General features: G+C 42.0%; 1 protein-coding gene across 1 annotated transcript in view; it reads left to right on the top strand.

Moving 5' to 3' along the window:
• The first annotated feature begins 11590 nt into the window (after window positions 1–11590).
• The window catches only part of irx1b (iroquois homeobox 1b), a 57185-nt gene continuing 51606 nt past the window's right edge, over window positions 11591–17169 (top strand). Inside the window, exon 1 of the mRNA XM_039819253.1 lies at window positions 11591–12080. The gene's annotated coding sequence lies outside the window, so the exon portion shown is untranslated. The remainder of the gene's footprint in view (window positions 12081–17169) is intronic.

Below are 17169 nucleotides of genomic sequence, written 5' to 3'. Positions count from 1 at the left end.
ATTTAAGAACAGTCAGAGGACTTGACTCACATTACTGTAGGCTATTGGTGGTCCCATCTCCACCAACAATGAGTAAATGGGAAGTTGAGTCACATGTCCGCCCCTGTTTTGGGTGTCAGTGTCGCAGACAATCGGCCACTCGGGTTACTTATGCACAGAGCAGTCATGCTGCAGTGCAGTGTCAGGTTGCACAGGGATGATTTCACCACATCACTGGAGAGTTTTAGAACGCTGGGAGCAGAAGTGGGAGTGGGATGGTTGGGCGAATGAGGGACGAGGATGGTTTGGATTCGAGGGAAGGGAAAGGTTGGATGACTAATGAGGATCTGGGATTGGGGGGTTTGGGTGTGACATATGGTAGTGGGGTGACTTCCTCAGCTGGACGTATTTGACCACCAGCTCTCCTACTGAGAGCAAACCCTGTGTGTGTGTGTGTGTGTGTGTGTGTGTGTGTGTGTGTGTGTGTGTGTGTGTGTGTGTGTGTGTGTGTGTCTATGTGTGTGTGTCTATGTGGTTTGTGTGCTCATGCACCGTGAAAAATGCCCCCATCTGCAATCCACATTTCTATTGTAGGGGCAGATAAAGGTCACACCAGGACTATTGCCTCTATATGTGTGTGTGTGTGTGTGTGTTTTCCCCCTTTGTCCCCATTTTGACAGAGCAGGTTGCGGAGGTAAAGCACTCACTAGCTCATCATTGCAGTCTGTATAAAACACAGCTCATGCCGCGAGACCTTGAAAAGTAGCCTTCTGTGAGCGTGAATGCTGAACGATGACAGCGCAGAGTGGATCTGATGTCTATTTCTTCCTATTTTACAGCATGCTGGAGCGAGAGAAAAAAAAAGAGAAAAAAGGGAAAGCTCTGGAGATGTCTATTTTCTCCGCTTTCATTGTGGCCAAAGCATGTGAGAGAATTGAAACAAAGGGAGGTCAGCAGTAAAAGGAATTGATAGAACAAGGACAGATAAAACAAAAAGGAGGGAGGGAAAAAACTGAGAACGTGTTTGTGCACCTGCTGTGTGGAACGAGCTGAGAGAGGGATTCAAATATGGACCGAGTTAGAAGATTGCTCATACCAAGACACACTTCTGCTCTGTGATCTTGATCTAGGCTAGCCTCTTCCCTTTTTTGTCTTCCTTTGTGTCCTTGTAGTTTGGTTTCTGTGTCCACGTCACCCTCCTGTGATTATTGTGACACGACGCAGTCCAGATGGACGAGCATCGCTCATCTCTCTTGTGTGTGTTGTTCTTCGTCTGTTACCGCCGCACGTGTGGGTGGAGGAACATGTGTGCTCCCTTATATCCATGTGCGTATGTGTGAGCAATCTCTCTGTTTATATGCATAGGTGTGAATGTTTGTGATGGGTTGGGATCACACTTAATTACACTGATGCATGTGTTCCCAGTAAGTCATTCCATATTCGATCGTCTGTAACCACAGCAGTGCTTCACATTTATTATATTCAACTGTACATTATTACATATATATTTCATAAGGGTTGAAAAATAAAATGTATTTTTTTAAGCTTACCGGGAAGTGTTTGTCCACATTCAAAGTTTGAGGTCAAAAGAAACATTTAGTCATGCATCAAGCTCTATATCACTATGCAATACGATACTACACTAACTGCACATTCTTGAATAGAGGTGGGGGCCTTTATTTACATCAACTAAAGAGAGAAACAGGCTTTTATTTGTGAAACACTGCTATAATTGGCAGGCCTTTATTTCAAATTTTTCAATTTTATAATTAAATGTGGTCCCGCCCTGCAGTACCTCTCCCGACTATCCCCCCCCCACCTGAGCAACTAAAGGCTCTGACAGACCAACCCGACGGCCGACCGTCGGCAGAAAAGCCAATCGGACTGATCAGTTGGCTCCCCGAGGTCAAAAAAAGTGCCTCGGAACACACCGAAGCGACGCCGACTTGAGCGTACGTTCTGCGCAAGACGTAATACGTCTCCATAACTGCAGGTGGCGCTAATCTGTATTGTCGCCCAACAAACTTAAAGGGGTGATAGAATGATTATAGGGTATTTTACACTGTTCCTTAAGGTCTCCTAATAGGGTATATAACATTGGTTGGGCTGAAAATTGCCCGAATGATATTTTATTAGGCCCTTAACTACCCTGTGAATATGGCTCTATTTGGAACAAGAGCTTTTCTTCCAAATATGGTATGCTCATGAATATTCAGAATGAGCTACGCGCTGATTGGTTTGAGCAAACTACATAGAAACACATGGGAGACTCTCATATTTCAGACACTGCAAAGTTATACATTGTTTATCGGGCTATTTCGTTATTAAATTCACTTCTGATACTTTTTTAAGCGAGAAATCAACTATATAAAGCTCAAATATGGGCCGTTTTACGAAAATTGATGGCTAATTGCAAATTTGGTAAGACTGTGTGCCGGAGTTCAGCCGCCCGGTGCTGCCTCGCCGCCCGCCCGGTGCTGCCTCTTCGCCGCCGGCTGCCTCGCCGCCCGCCGGTGCTGCCTCGCCGCCCGGTGCTGCCGCGCCGCCCGGTGCTGCCTCGCCGCCCGGCCTGCCTTCCTTCACAGACCCCGGCCTGCTATGAGGTACTTGGAGCTCGTCACGGCTGCAGCCCACAGCAGGGACTACCAACACCGCTGCCCTGACAGAGATCCAGGGCCTTCAACTCCCCTCTTCCTGCTAGCTAAATGGCCCGTTGTGTGAGAGTGAGAGCGCCGTCAGCGAGCTTGTTACACCAGCAATCTGTTACCACATGTTACACACATGTCACACCACTTATACAAAATCTAATTAAAAGGTCTTATAAAGCTAACAACGGTGTCCGATTTCAATTTAATGAATATTTGTGAAAACTAGGTGTTTGTTAGCTGCGACTGTCCCTTCAATCCTAGCTATGTGTAGCTACAAACCACGGATAGTTAGCTTCCTTTTCGCCTTAATTCGATTATATTCAGAGTTTGAATTTCGTCACGCCACTTACACAACATCTAAATATATGTCTTATAAACCTAACAACGGTGTCCGATTTCAAGTTAATGAATATTTGTGAAGACAAAGTGTTTCGTTAGCTGCGACTGTCCCTTCAATCCTAGCTATGTGTAGCTACAAACCACGGATAGTTAGCTTCCTTTTCGCCTTAATTCGATTATATTTACAGTTTGAATTTCGTCACGCCACTTACACAAAATCTAACTATATGTCTTATAAAGCTAACAACGGTGTCCGATTTCAAGTTAATGAATATTTGTGAAGACTAGGTGTTTCGTTAGCTGTGACTGTCCCTTCAATCCTAGCTACAAATCACGGATAGTTAGCTTCCTTTTCGCCTTAATTTGAGTATATTTACAGTTTGAATTTCGTCACGCCACTTATACAACATCTCCCTAAAGGTTTTATAAAGCTAACAACGGTGTCCGATTTCAAGATAATGAATATTTGTGAATTCCAGAGGAATTCTAAGAGGAGGATAGCTAGCTCTCATTGATAGAGCTCCATCCAGCCGCAGGCTCTATCAATGAGACTCGCGGACAAGCGGCGTTTATTTCCCCAATAGTTTGTTTAAATAACTCAACACATTATAATTACACACATTAAAAGATTAACTGGAACCTGTGGTAACAGATTGCTGGCGTAACAAGCTCGCTGACTGTGCTCTCACTCGCACACACCGGCATTTAGCTAGCAGGAAGAGGGGAGCTGCAAGCCCTGGAGCTCTGTCAGAGCACCAGCGTTTAGTAGTCCATTATCCAAAAACCGGTGACTTTGCGCGGGTATGGAGTGCTGTGGGCTGCCAGTCGTGACGGAGCTCCAAGTACCTCAGAGCAGGCCGGGGTGTGTGAAGGAAGGCAGGTCGGGCGGCGAGGCAGCAACACAGGCAGCACCGGCAGCTGAATTCCGACACACAGTTGGACAAAATTTGCAATTAGCCATCCATTTTCGTAAAGCGGCCCATATTTGAGCCTTACATAGTTGATTTCTCGCATAAAAAAGTTTCAGAAGTGAATTTTGTAATGGAATAGCAGAGATATGCGCGACCTAGATTCAGAAGACTACCTGATCTCAGGTCAGTTGTGTAGCCTATGTAAATGTTTGGGCGTGACCGTTCTCTTAATACACCCATGGGCTGACAAAGGTTCCGGTTTTTGGGAGGTTGACGTCAACTTCCAGCTTTATTGGGATTCGCCCGTTTTCAGCGGCAGTTTCAAAATATGAAATTTTCATAGTAAAGGGGTGTCAGTGGGACTTTGAGCTTCTATGTATGTCCTATTTACCCACCGAACTGTCGTTATTCAACTATGACAGGGTAAAATCGGTTTTGCATTCTATCACCCCTTTAAAACCGTAAATGACGAACGCGTCACGTGGGTCTGGCTTCTCCCGAATTTCAAAGCCGACCATAAGGTCAGTTTGAAAGATTTGAGAGGCATTCGTCAAGCTCATCCCGCTGGTCATTTCCGGTAAGTGTTTTAACATAAGTGCACTGATTCGCTAGTCAAGGGCTAGCACTCCAGTTTAGTTTAGTTTAGTTTATTTATTCATTCACATTACCACTTCAAACATTACAATAATACAGCTGGGGTACAAGATCAATTGGGTAGAGTGAATGGGTCCCCCAAAGAAGCTAGAAAAGCTTATAGATGGGGGCCCATGATTCAAGAAAGGGTAGTGGTACAGACTATAGAATACACAATTACCACAAATGATGATGAGTAGATGCACACGAGAAGCGCACCAGTACATACATAACATTACATACACATACACATACAATCATACACATACATCCCAGTAGTCCATGAAAAAACGTTTTATATAGGTTAATAAGAAATATTTTTTTAGTTGTATTTTAAATGTTGTCTTCCACCAATCAGATTGTTGTCTTCCACCAATCAGATTGGTCATTGAGTCCGACTGCCCACTGGCCGATTCAACAAGTCAAATCGGCCCAAATTAAAGCTGACGGCTCCTCCGACTGACGACAGCACGGAACACACCGAACAGACTCGAGTCCCTGACCTCGCCAGACTGTCCGACGGCCGATAATAGGGTTGGTGTGTCAGAGCCTTAAACTGCATACGTCTTGAGGGAAACATATTTTGTCCCGGATTACCTTTGTTTTTGACGTCTAATCGGGGAGATTTTCCCTAAAATGTAATTGGGAATACAGTTTAGTTGTATGGAAATGTCATCAGCCTCCCAGTTTGGCTCATTCCCTGCCAGATCGTCTAGTGTGCATCCGCCAAGCTTTCCAGCCATCTGATTAGCTGTCTGCCTGACTCTTTTGAACTTTAGATTCCCCTGCCTGCCCCGTGTCGGATTTGATCGCCTGTTAGGCTCGATCTCCAGGTTTTGACCCTTGCCTGCCTATCGACCTAAGTAAACTGAACTTTCACTGATTGCTCTCCGTGTCGTGCTTTCGGGTTCTTGTCTGCGTGTCGTCCTGAGCCTTTACAGGTTCAGTGAAATATGATAAAACATCATTACTCTTTTGCATGGTCGTATTTACAGTCAAGTACACGAGTCAGCAGTTCTTGAACGAGGTATGAGGAGGCCAAAACAAAACAATCTGACGTGCTGGTATTTCAGGACAGGACAGTGCGAGGTCCTGAATCAGATGACTTATAGAAACATGGACATGATGAAAAGGACTACTGACTGGCTTCTCTTCAAAAACAAAAGTAACATACAGTACATTACAACAATACTCTTATAATTTCTGTATTTTATTGTCTTGAAAAAGAAAATATCACTTCATGGTGCAAGTTTTCAACCGCACAACCCTGACTTTGGAGCAGTGCCGTTGTTAGTGTTCAGTTCCTCTGTTGCAGAATCTAATCATTTCGTCCAGGCTTACTGACAAAAGAGTCTGCTGTCCACTGCATGATCATGTCTGTTCATGGCCAACTTCACGTGTCAGTCAGTGAATGTTTGACCCAGTTCCAATTTTACAGTTGATTGAGCCAAGATTTAAATAGTGGATTTATTGAACACGATGTTGTTAATGTTATTTATTTGAGACAGCAAAGAAAGCTAAGAAAACCAAGTTAGCCTTAGTTCAGTTGATCTCTAAGTACGTGATATTTGGCTTGTGCTTTCAGACTTTCAGCCCGGCAGTCGTTTCAGTGTTGTCGTCTTCATGCTGATATACCTTAAAATATTAATGCAGCAGCTCTAATTACAAAAATCAATAATTTGAAAATTCTGGAGTATGGTGTGTGGCCTTTAAACGAGGAGTTTGAACAAGTAAAGACAAAGATCACAGGGTGAGAAACGGAAATATATTAAATATGGAAAGTGTCCGTCTTTGATTTACCTCTATCTCTCTCTCTCCTTCCTCTTCTTGCTCACACTCCCTCGCTCTCCTTTACTTTGCCAGTTCAAAGTGAATCCTAAGAACCATGCCTCAGCAGTGTCTATCTGGGTTTGTTTGATCTCTGTCGCACACGCGCGCACACACACACACACACACACACACACACACACACACACACACACACACACACACACACACACACACACACACACACACACACACTTTAACTCATGGCCAAATATCCACCAGCTGAAGTGGACACCACTCAGAAGTACACACATCCACTCACAAACTTACAAAGACACACACAGTACATTATTCATAGAGAGCAGAAAACACAGATATTACATTATTCATAGTTTGATTATGTAAGGCTCTCTATCTGTCTTTCTCCCATTCTCTTTTTGTGTGCACACGTCTGCTGTTTTGCTTGTGCCTTGTCTTGTCCATGTGTCAGCCCATGTGACCCACCAAGCCCTCCACCTCATGCCTTTCTGTTGCTCATACAGAGCTCATAAGAGCTTCATCACAATGCATCTGAATGGGCTTTGAGTCTGGGCGCAGTGTGCCGTGCGTTAACGGGCCGAGCACGTGGACTCATGATGTCGTCCTTTGCTCGGCTATAATGCATGCGTGTGTTTGTGCATCGGCAAATTCAATAAACAGGAAGTTGGCCTCATAATTAATTTCCTGTCTTAACGTCAGGAAGATGGATGATGATGATTATGTGCAACAGAGACAAATGCAACAAAGCAGATACCGGAGAATTTGGACTTATTTTGCGAAATTGCCTTCAGTAGATGGATCACTGTGGGGACTTTTTCAGTTGATAAAAAAGTTGTTTTCTATATAAAATGTGCTTGTTTTATAGTGAGTACAACAAGCAAATGCTATGTACCATGAAATCATGCAAATGTAAAAAGAAATGTACACATTCCCATGTGTGATGCTGTTATTTAAAGGCTGCTATTGCATAACATGTGGCACATACTGTAGGAAGGATGTGACACCATGTGCTCACAGTACGTATGACTCTGCCAGTGTGCGTCATTTTGCCTATAAACTAAATCGTGTGCACACTGAATGTTAACGCCAGTGTGCTTTGACTTACTGTATTTAGGTTTGTTGACTCTCATCATGTTGACCCCCGCATTGCACAGTTTAGCCTTTCTATCCAAATCTGCTGGTGATCCTTACATGCAAACATGCACACAAACATTATAATATAGGCACAAACACAACCACCTGTGTTTGCATACAGTATGCATGGCTGCAATGTTCACTGACAAACACAGCAAAAACACACATGGCCAAACACATGCACAACACATGAAAGACCAAATGTTTAAACAGTTACAACAGTACTAGTAAACCAATACAAAACACTAGCACCATATACAGTGAAATGATTTGTTGGTGCTTTGTGTGTTTTTATGTGTTCATCACTACGAGCAACCCCTTTCAAATTACACACACTTATTTAATCCACTGTCAATATAAAAACATTGAAACAGGTCCATTGTTGGGACCAGGTCATTGGTTAGTGATATTAAAGCTATAGCGCGTAGTTTGTGTCTCCCCCGTGAGGAATTCTAAGTAATGACGACAACGCTGTCGCCGCGTTCACGCGACGCAATCCTTCGCACCACCTCCACCCCGCCTCCACACAGTTGCTAGTAGCGTTTTAACCGGTCAAATCAAGGAGGACACGGAGGATTAAAAAAACATGATGTACTCTTCAGAAGAGGTCATGATCTTGTTATTCTTATGTCCTCTTTGTCTCCAAAGCTGAATCCTGCTGTTGTCTTTTTCTCAGCGGTGACATAAAACGCATCACTTGAGCTTCTGCGCGCCAAAGTCGCTGGACTACACCATTTTGTAAACATAGCCATACTGAGAAATACAGAGAGTTGTGTGGAGCAAATATAATGCATTTACTAAATTAGCATTAAGTAGGGTGCAGCTGCTTTGATGCAGGCATTTATGTATTACTTATCTCCACGTCGGGCATAGCAGAGTTTTCATAACAACTTCTATATGATATGAATGTGGCATATTGTGTGTCCATCTAGATACTTAGCACAGGAGAGTTTGCGGCACACGACCACGGTTAATGAATGAACTGGTAGAAGGCCAAGACTCAGCTCCACTCAGCTAAGGAAACTACACACACTGAACTACACAGGTTACAGAATGAGGTGAATGAATAAGCCAAGTCAAGCACACACTTGACACATGCATTTGATTCAATGGTGCTGAGGCTATGAATGCGACAAAGGGAACTCATGTCACACCATCCTGTGTCCCCACTCCATAAAAGTGCTCTTAGTGTTTTCTTGCTGCCACTGTGAGCCTGCATATCTGATTATGAAAGACATTTTTAATAACAGAAAACAACACACTCAAATTGATGAAATACTGCCTGAATGTCAGCCAAACAGTTTGTAACAGATAATGGCGGGGATGCACACATACACAGGACACAGGGGCTGCACAGCACTTCCACCTCTTCCTCATCACCCTCCCTTCTCCTCCTCCTTTTCCACCTCCTCTATCCTATCCTATCTTTCCTCCTGTTTGTCCTGTGACACATGCAGCCATGCAGAGCATTCTGTTGTGTAGGCAGAACTGCAGAGACTCACATCTTCCCTTTCCTTTTTTAGGTCTCTCCATCCAACTCCCCCCCCATGTAATCTGGAGCTGAGCCGGCCTCCTCTGCAGAACACAACTTGTGCTAAGAGCCTGCAATCTGACTTTGATGATTAGCTTTTTGTGTGTGAACTAAATGTGCATTGAGATGTGTGTTATTTGCCTCATCTCCACACCTCTCTCTCTCTTTCTTTCTTTCTTTCTTTCTTTCTTTCTTTCTTTCTTTCTTTCTTTCTTTCTTTCTTTCTTTCTTTCTTTCTTTCTTTCTTTCTTTCCTTCTTACTTTCTGACTTTGCAGATCACTTGAAGGACACAGACATATAAAAATTATGTTTTATATTGAGTGTGCATATGAATTGATCGTTCGCTAAACCTCTCCCCCCAAACAGCTATTATCCAATAATAGCTGAGCAACTGTAAATGGCACGGAAGGTTTGTCAAGCCTTGGATTTTTGCACACCACCAAAGTGGTGTGCATGCGTATGGATAAGAGTGGTAGTTGGTATGCCAACAAATTCTCACTCCCAGCGCGCCAAAAAGGGACGCTCGTTCAGGTGCATTTGGTGTTTGTTACTGACGCAAAATGTCTCCATCAGCGTCTAACTTTTTGACGCCCTGGGTCGGCGTCACTTTTTGACACAACTTTTAGTATAACCTCTGTTTTGCTCGTCCAATAAGCTAATCAGTAAACTAGCTATGCAATACAATAACAATGCTGTGCCTTTACTTCTGTGTCTCTCCTGAACACTGCACTGTTGCCAGCTCACCTGGCTCTGGGCCGGGCCTGAAAACCTCCTCCTCCCAGGGGCCCGAAGCTCAAGATCTGTCCATCAGGAAGGAGCCTAACCATTGGGGCTGAGATCGGCAGGGCTGCAGCTAGTTAGTATCCTCTGAGGAGATTCCTAGTCTTGCGCGCCAGTCGATAATAGAGGCAAGCCCCGGCTGCACCACCAGGGTCACATGCTGCTTCGTGTTCTGAGAAAATGAGGCAGGGAAGAGAGGGACAGGGAGAGGACGGGAGGACATAATTGAGTCATTAGTCCTTTTCTGTAAGTGTCAGAGCATGGTGGACATGAGAGACACGGATCACTAGCAGAGAGAGAAAAACACAGAGAGGTAGGTGGGAATGTGTCCACGATGAGGCAGTGTTGCAAACAATAAATGGAAACGTGTACTTTCTGACTCTAGATGCGTATGGTTACCATGGCAACCACAGAGTGACATATTGCTTTATTCTGTTTTTTACACGTCCACACAATAAAGGACCTAATCATGAAAAAAAAACACACAACAAAAAAAAGCAGAGATGTTGCCCAGGTGGAGCCAGCAGGGTGGCACAGGAGCCCCTGGAGAGATGGGAGAGATAGATAGTTGCGGCGTGATCTAAACGTACAGAGATGGAGAGATGTTCAGGGACTTGAGGCGGAAAGGGAGTAGACAAAGGAGCCAAGGAATGAAAGTCTTTCCCTCCTTGAGCTCTGCTGACAGCCAGGGCTGGGTAAAGAGCACTGAAATGAATGAAGAAGGAGGGAGGAGGGAGAAGCCCTGGACATGGGGGAAGGTAGAGCAGGAGAAGACAGAAAGAGGGTTCATGATCCATCTTCTAGAACCTGACATCAGATCAATACTCACTGAACCACGGCAAAGCGCCCACATCTCTCTCTCTTCCCTGCTCTCTCTCTCTCTACCTCAATCTCTCGGCCTCATTCATCTCCCCCTTCTATCTTCGTCTTTTCCCTCGTGCCGGGGGCCTATGACCTCCCGTACATCATTCCCGCCAAACAGACAGACAGACAGGCTGCCATCCCTTATCTTACACAGGTTTTTGAAGGCTGATACTTCTGTCAATATTGCTGCACTAAAATTGCAGGTATCTGGTTCTTTGCTGCATTCAAAAACTTTGAAAAAAATTTGTTTTTAATGTTCAGTGCTCAGAATCGTATACCATCACTGGAAAAAGCTTCTGAAACAGCTGAGACTGTTCCTAGTAGTCATGGCTGCCAGCATCATGTCAAGGCAATGCAGAACTGCACAAATAATGGCGTTTTATGAATTAAAATAAAATGAAGAAAATATCTGTATTGTTGTCTGTGTGTCTTATAAATGTGTAGCTACTGCGAATGCTAGCCTATATGGCTGTGTCCACAAGCATTCACTATTCATTGGATTGCCGGTTCAAGTCCCCATACAGACCAAGTAGTGAGCTGGTAGCTGGAGAGGTGCCAGTGCTTCCTGGGCACTGCTGCCGAACCCCCAAACTGCCTCGGTGGTGCCGTAGCCTACTATGGCTGACCCTATGCTATGATGTAAAGAGACACATTTCAATTGGCATGTGTGAATTTCCTTGTGTTTATTGACAAATAAAGCATCTTTATTTTTTATTTTTTTGTGTGAGCTTTAATATACCCTATATACTTGTAGGGGCCTACAAAAATACAGCTAAATAAAAAAGTGTTTATTTCATACAGCTAAATTCATGAACAAGGGGCGTTTTATTTCATATGCGGGTTAATTCAATAAAAACAAAATACATTTCCCATAAACCTTTTGTTTTGACGTGAATTGTAATTTATTTTCTGACTGGGTAATCTAAGCCAATCAGATATCACTATGTTGGGAAGTAGGAAAATCTAGAAAGTCTGAGACGACATGTAGTCATAGCATGTAGTTCACGAGAGAGAAACAAGTTTATTGTCAGGTGACTGATGTTTGTAGACTAAAGTACTTTTAAAGTAGTGACACAAGTATCATTTTGCAGCTGAGACGTCGTGTGCAACTTGCAGTTTTGTAACATGTTACCATAGCTTTAAGTGAAGTGCAGCTAGGTTAGCCGCATTTGTTGTTTTCACCAGCTTTGGAAAAGTTTTAAAAACGTGGACGTTTAAAAGCTAGCACCGTCGGGAGGGACCGTCAGCTGTAAACGCCAGCCGTAGCTTTCACCGGGAGAACCGGGAGAGGCGAGGACTACGCTGGAGGACAGTGTTCATTAGCCGCTGTGGCTACTGCCTTGTAACGAAGGACTCCGCGGCCTGTGTTGCTACACGGACTGGTGGCCTGCTGAACCTTGCCTGTAGCTGTCTCATCAGCACAGCACTGTGACTCCACTCAGCTGTTATATTACGTGAGTAACAGAGGTGTTTCTATCAGACACTGTGTCTTAGCTCATGAAGGGATCTGAGGTTTTATTTCTTCATATAATAATAATAATAATAATAATGGATACTTTATTAATCCCACAAGGGGAAATTACAACGTTTTTGTGTACAATGTAAGGGCCACAACAGTTAAAAACAAGCACTTGTTAATATTCTGAACATTTAAAAAGGTCGAACTGATCAAACCCACAGTTCCAATGTTAGTTATTGACTGTTAAAATAATGTATGTTAAAATTTTTTTTTTTTTTTTAAAAACTTATATTTTTTTTATTTTTTTTTTTTTTGTGAGAAAGAAAGGAGTTATTTTATCTTTTAAAGGGTAAAAGTCTACCAGAGTTTCATATTTAAGTGAAAAGAATTAAAGGACATTTTCTTAAAACTAGTTGTAGCTATTACTTTCTTTAAGGGATTTTCAAGTGCATTAGGCACTGTTTGTTTTTGTTTTTTTGATACTGTAAAGCAACAGTAAATATATTTATGTGTAACATAAAGTGATATCTCGAAGAAGGAAACACAATAAGACAACATATTTGAATACAACACAGTAAGAGAAACCAGAGTAGTGAAATAAATGTATTTATGTTATAGCCTACATTTTACTTGGCTGTCCTGAACATTTTATTTGACTAAGGTTTGTAGACACTTTCACTTGTTTCTGGGGAAATACATATATATATATATATATATATATATATATATATATATATATATATATAGTGTGTGAGTTAAGTAGTTCCACAGTGGAGGCACCGTGCTATTATTTCTTAATTACTTTTAGTCCATTCACCATCAACTGCTAATCACTCAGGATCCTGTTCAGTAAAATATTAGTAACCTCATCTAGTAATATACGATTCAGAAAATGTCACGATTCGATTCAATATCGATTTTTAGACTCCAGGTTTGATTTGAAAATCGATTTTCGATTCAAAAACGATTCTCGATTAAAAAAAAAAAAAAAGATTAACAGTATTTAAATGTAGTGACTGTCCCCATGTGATTGCAGTAGACATACAATAATAAAAAATAAATTGATTTTTGGAATTCTATGAATCAATTTTTAATCGGTAGAGCTTGAATCGCGATTAGAATGTGAATCAATTTATTTTTTTGCACACCCCTAATTATACTGTACTTCCAGCGCCAGGAAGGGCTTACATATTGTACCCATATGATCCCACAATGCAGTCGACAATTAATGTTGTGTATGCGGCAATTGACAGTCACTGACCAAATTGTATCCATTAAGAGAGACTCTGACAGAGGAAAAAGGTGAATTGTGTTGGTCAGATGTTGAGTTAAGATTTTTGTCATTTGACACACTGTATAGTCCTCTACATAACTGTAGTGTCGTGAATGAGTTAATAATTTCGGACACAGCCCGTGTCTTTTGTAAATCTGAAAAAGCAACCAGCTGTTCCCTGTCACTGTTATGCAATATAGCTAAGGACCTCCAATACATCACGTCTATTCTATAACCAGCTGCAAATGACCCACAGTTCATTCCAGGGTCACATTGCTCTGTGTGATTGTCTGCTCTGCAATCCATCATATCATTTGTGTATCTTGACCGAGTGATAGATATATAGAGAGAATAGAGAGGAGGGCAAATGAGACGGAGCACAGATAGAGTATGAGGGCACCAGGCAATAGGCTGTGGCGTCTTATGTCATTTCATAAGGCAGCAGATGTGCCATCAAATTCAATTAACAGCTTAGCCCCCACCGAATGACACTGGCTTAGCGGGCACCACAATGACATCAGGGAATATGGAAGCTTTTTCTTTTTTTTTTTCTCTTCATGGAAATCCCTGTAATGTTTTCAGTCATCCCAGACTGACGCAGGCTTCCGCTCCCTGCCACTCACTTCTTACATATCACTGGTGTAATGGACTGGTAAAAATTGATTATGAAACCCAGTTGCAACAGATCATTTGATTATTGGCGGCAAACCCCACCAGAAAACACAATTACTTTAAACACATGGGAGGCACCCCACAGACCTGCTAACCTAATGAAAGATAATCAGTTAATAATCGGGATCTTAGAAATTGTATTGAAGCTGATGAATCTAATTTGAATTCCATCAACCAAACTGAAATCAATGTAGTGTCTCCACAATCAATCAGAGATTTATGGATGTGTAATCCGAATGGGTTTTTACAATATTATCTGTTAATTGGTAACTGTGTCTCTAATTTGAATTACATTTTTTTTTAACATTAGAAGAACAAAGTTAGCCACACATGCAGTCTATTACAGAAGAAAGAGCTCAAAGTGTGTTAACTGGGCAGTGAGCCCAGGGTGCGAACTACGGGGGAGCTAGGGGGAGCTCGGCTCCCCTTAATAAGACATGGGCTCCCCTGAAAACGTGATTTGTGAAATTTTGGGGGTCTCTAAAAATATTGTCAATGTGTCATTTTGACGTGCATTTTCAGTTTTTGTGTAATGTGATCATCGTGGATTATTATTTGTACTATATTAAAAATATCATTCATTCATGCATGTCGGCGATTCAAACCTAATTGACTTCAATAAAGATAACTATGCATGCTATTCTTGTCAGAGCATCAAGGCGTGGCGGCGCTGCGGTGCAAATTCAACTCATGTTTAGTACATGTTATCTCAGAGATTCGTAGGAAAAATATAGGCCATTAATCGGCGCGCAAAGTCCTTGAAATCCATTCTGCAGTAAGCATCATATAGCCAAGGCAAAAAGAAAACAAGGCAGTTTAATGAATTTTGGTTTTACTAAGAAATTGTGTAGCGATGACGTTAACAGCACGACCGATTCACCTGCTGCAAGCCCTGTTAGCACACCTCCCACCGGGGTGACAACGCAAGAAGAAGCTGAAGATATAATGTCCTCTCTGGCTGAAGATGGTGGTGGTAACAGCTCATCAGAGGCCGGTCACCATCCTAACCCCTCTTGCAGTGGAGAGACTGGAAGAGCCCATATACATGGCTGTTTGTTAAGGATGGAAGCTTGGTGTGCATCGCTCAGGTCTAATTGAACGGAGTAATTATGGTATTCTTCGGTAGCCTGAGTAACTTTAACCGTTGTTCATGTGAAATCTCAAAGACAGCCTGATGCTTTGTTTATAGACTATTTGTGGGTGGCTGTTTGCTGTTTGACCTATTCCTGTCAATAAAGTATAATCGGGTCAATCCTGTATAGTACATGCGCTTATAGCTGTTATGTATCTTTGTAAGTCATTGTAAGTCACAAGCGCACAACCCATCAGGATGCATAGTATCCTGGATCCATAATAAAAATCTGCCTGCCTCTATGGGAATTTAACATAGTCAGGGTTTCCGCGGGTCATTAAAAAGCATGAAAAGTAATTAAATAGATTTTGTGAAAATTCAGGCAGGAACTGGCATGAAAAAGCACGAACTTCGATGTTCAAAGGCATTAAAAATTATGTAAACTTGATGGAATAAAAACATTGTTTTTCACGATTTATTTTGATTATATAAACATCTAAATCTAATTTGGATCGGAAGTATAGCGTAATGGTTGACAGGCGGAACCTTTTAATTGGCTGTTTTTTTACGGCTGGTGCACGAAGTCGCGACACCGGATGCTAGTAATGCAACGTGCGGTGAGTGTGAGTCTACGGTCTATGGTGCGAGTGAGTGTACGCTGTGGCGAAAGAACGGAGGAAATATCAAATGACGGAAAAATGGGAAAATGCAAGTTTTGGGACTGGTTGACATGATTTTGGCGAATTTGCCTACTGCCGTAAGCAGTATAGGTTCATTACTTTTAATTATCGGTGTTATAGCATGTTGTTTTGAGATCTGCAGGGCAGAGACGCGAGCTGCTCAGTGAACAGTGTTTTAAATATTTGTATTTCTGTTGTGTTCTTATTTTGTGAAGCACTTTGCGTTGCGTTTAATGACTGTCTTGTGAGCCATCTGACAGTTAAATTTGGATTTTCAAATATTAAAAATTGGCATTGTCAAATGCTTACAATTTGTGTGTGAAAGTATCTTCAGTTGGACATGGGCATGAAATTAGTTTAAAGTGGCATGAAAAAGGGCATGAAAAAGCATGAAATGAGATTTGCTGATACCTGCAGAAACCCTGATAGTGTACAGGGTGTACTTACTTATACACCCTGTATTTTAAGGAAGAACATTTATTTACGATACATTTTTCATTCACAAAGAAAATTGGTGTCCTTAAAGGTTGGCTTTTTCCTCATTTTTTTAAATTAAGGCATTAAGATCAATTTCCAAAAGATTATTTTTGTATTCCTCTTTTTAGTCAACTTTAGCATGGGTTCATAAACTTGAGTGCCACTGAATATGTTATCTACAACATTTGTGGTGTGATACAGTCTACAGCTAATATATTTCATCATAAAATTCTATTTAAGTTCAAATGATATGTAAAATCATTTTGAATGCTTTACCCTGTGTACAATTGTAGTGTAAAACTACAATGTAGCCTACTGTGGCAGCATAACAAAATCAAAGTGAGCTACACCTGCCATTTTAGACTGGAGAAACAGTGACTGATATATTGATTGATTTTGTCACATTATCATATTTCTACATCTATTCAATTTTTAAATTATAGTAAATTACATCAGTTAAAACGTTGAACTGAACTTTGAGACCAAAGAAACAGAGTTTAATGATACATTGTCCAGTAAAGTCCCCCAAAATTTCATTAATCTGATTGGACCGCCAGAACATTAGACTTCAGAGGCAGTAACTGGAAGGTTAAAGGGTAGGTGTGAAGTGGTAGGATGGAATAAGAGGATGAAAAAGTAAGCCAGCAGCTTCGCTAGATTGAAGAAGGCTAGTTGTGTTCAGTGACAGGAAGGGGTCAAGGGTCAGTGCCACGATGTCACCACGACCCCCCCGCACGATGTCTGAGGAATGCTGAGGAAGGGGCTATGAGCCTGTCTCTGGGGAAAAGAAGGGATGGAGTTGAAGACGCCATGGATGCATCCCCCGTCCGTACCTGTTAGCATGAAAACGCACTAAAGTGGATAATGGACTTCCACTTAGTTTCATACTGCTTCTACAAGAAGAGTAGAA

This window comes from Perca fluviatilis, chromosome 13, assembly GCF_010015445.1.
Source record: "Perca fluviatilis chromosome 13, GENO_Pfluv_1.0, whole genome shotgun sequence".
NCBI classification, from domain to species: domain Eukaryota; kingdom Metazoa; phylum Chordata; class Actinopteri; order Perciformes; family Percidae; genus Perca; species Perca fluviatilis.
Note: the sequence above shows the minus strand (reverse complement) of the source record. Positions and strands in the feature narration are given on the sequence as shown.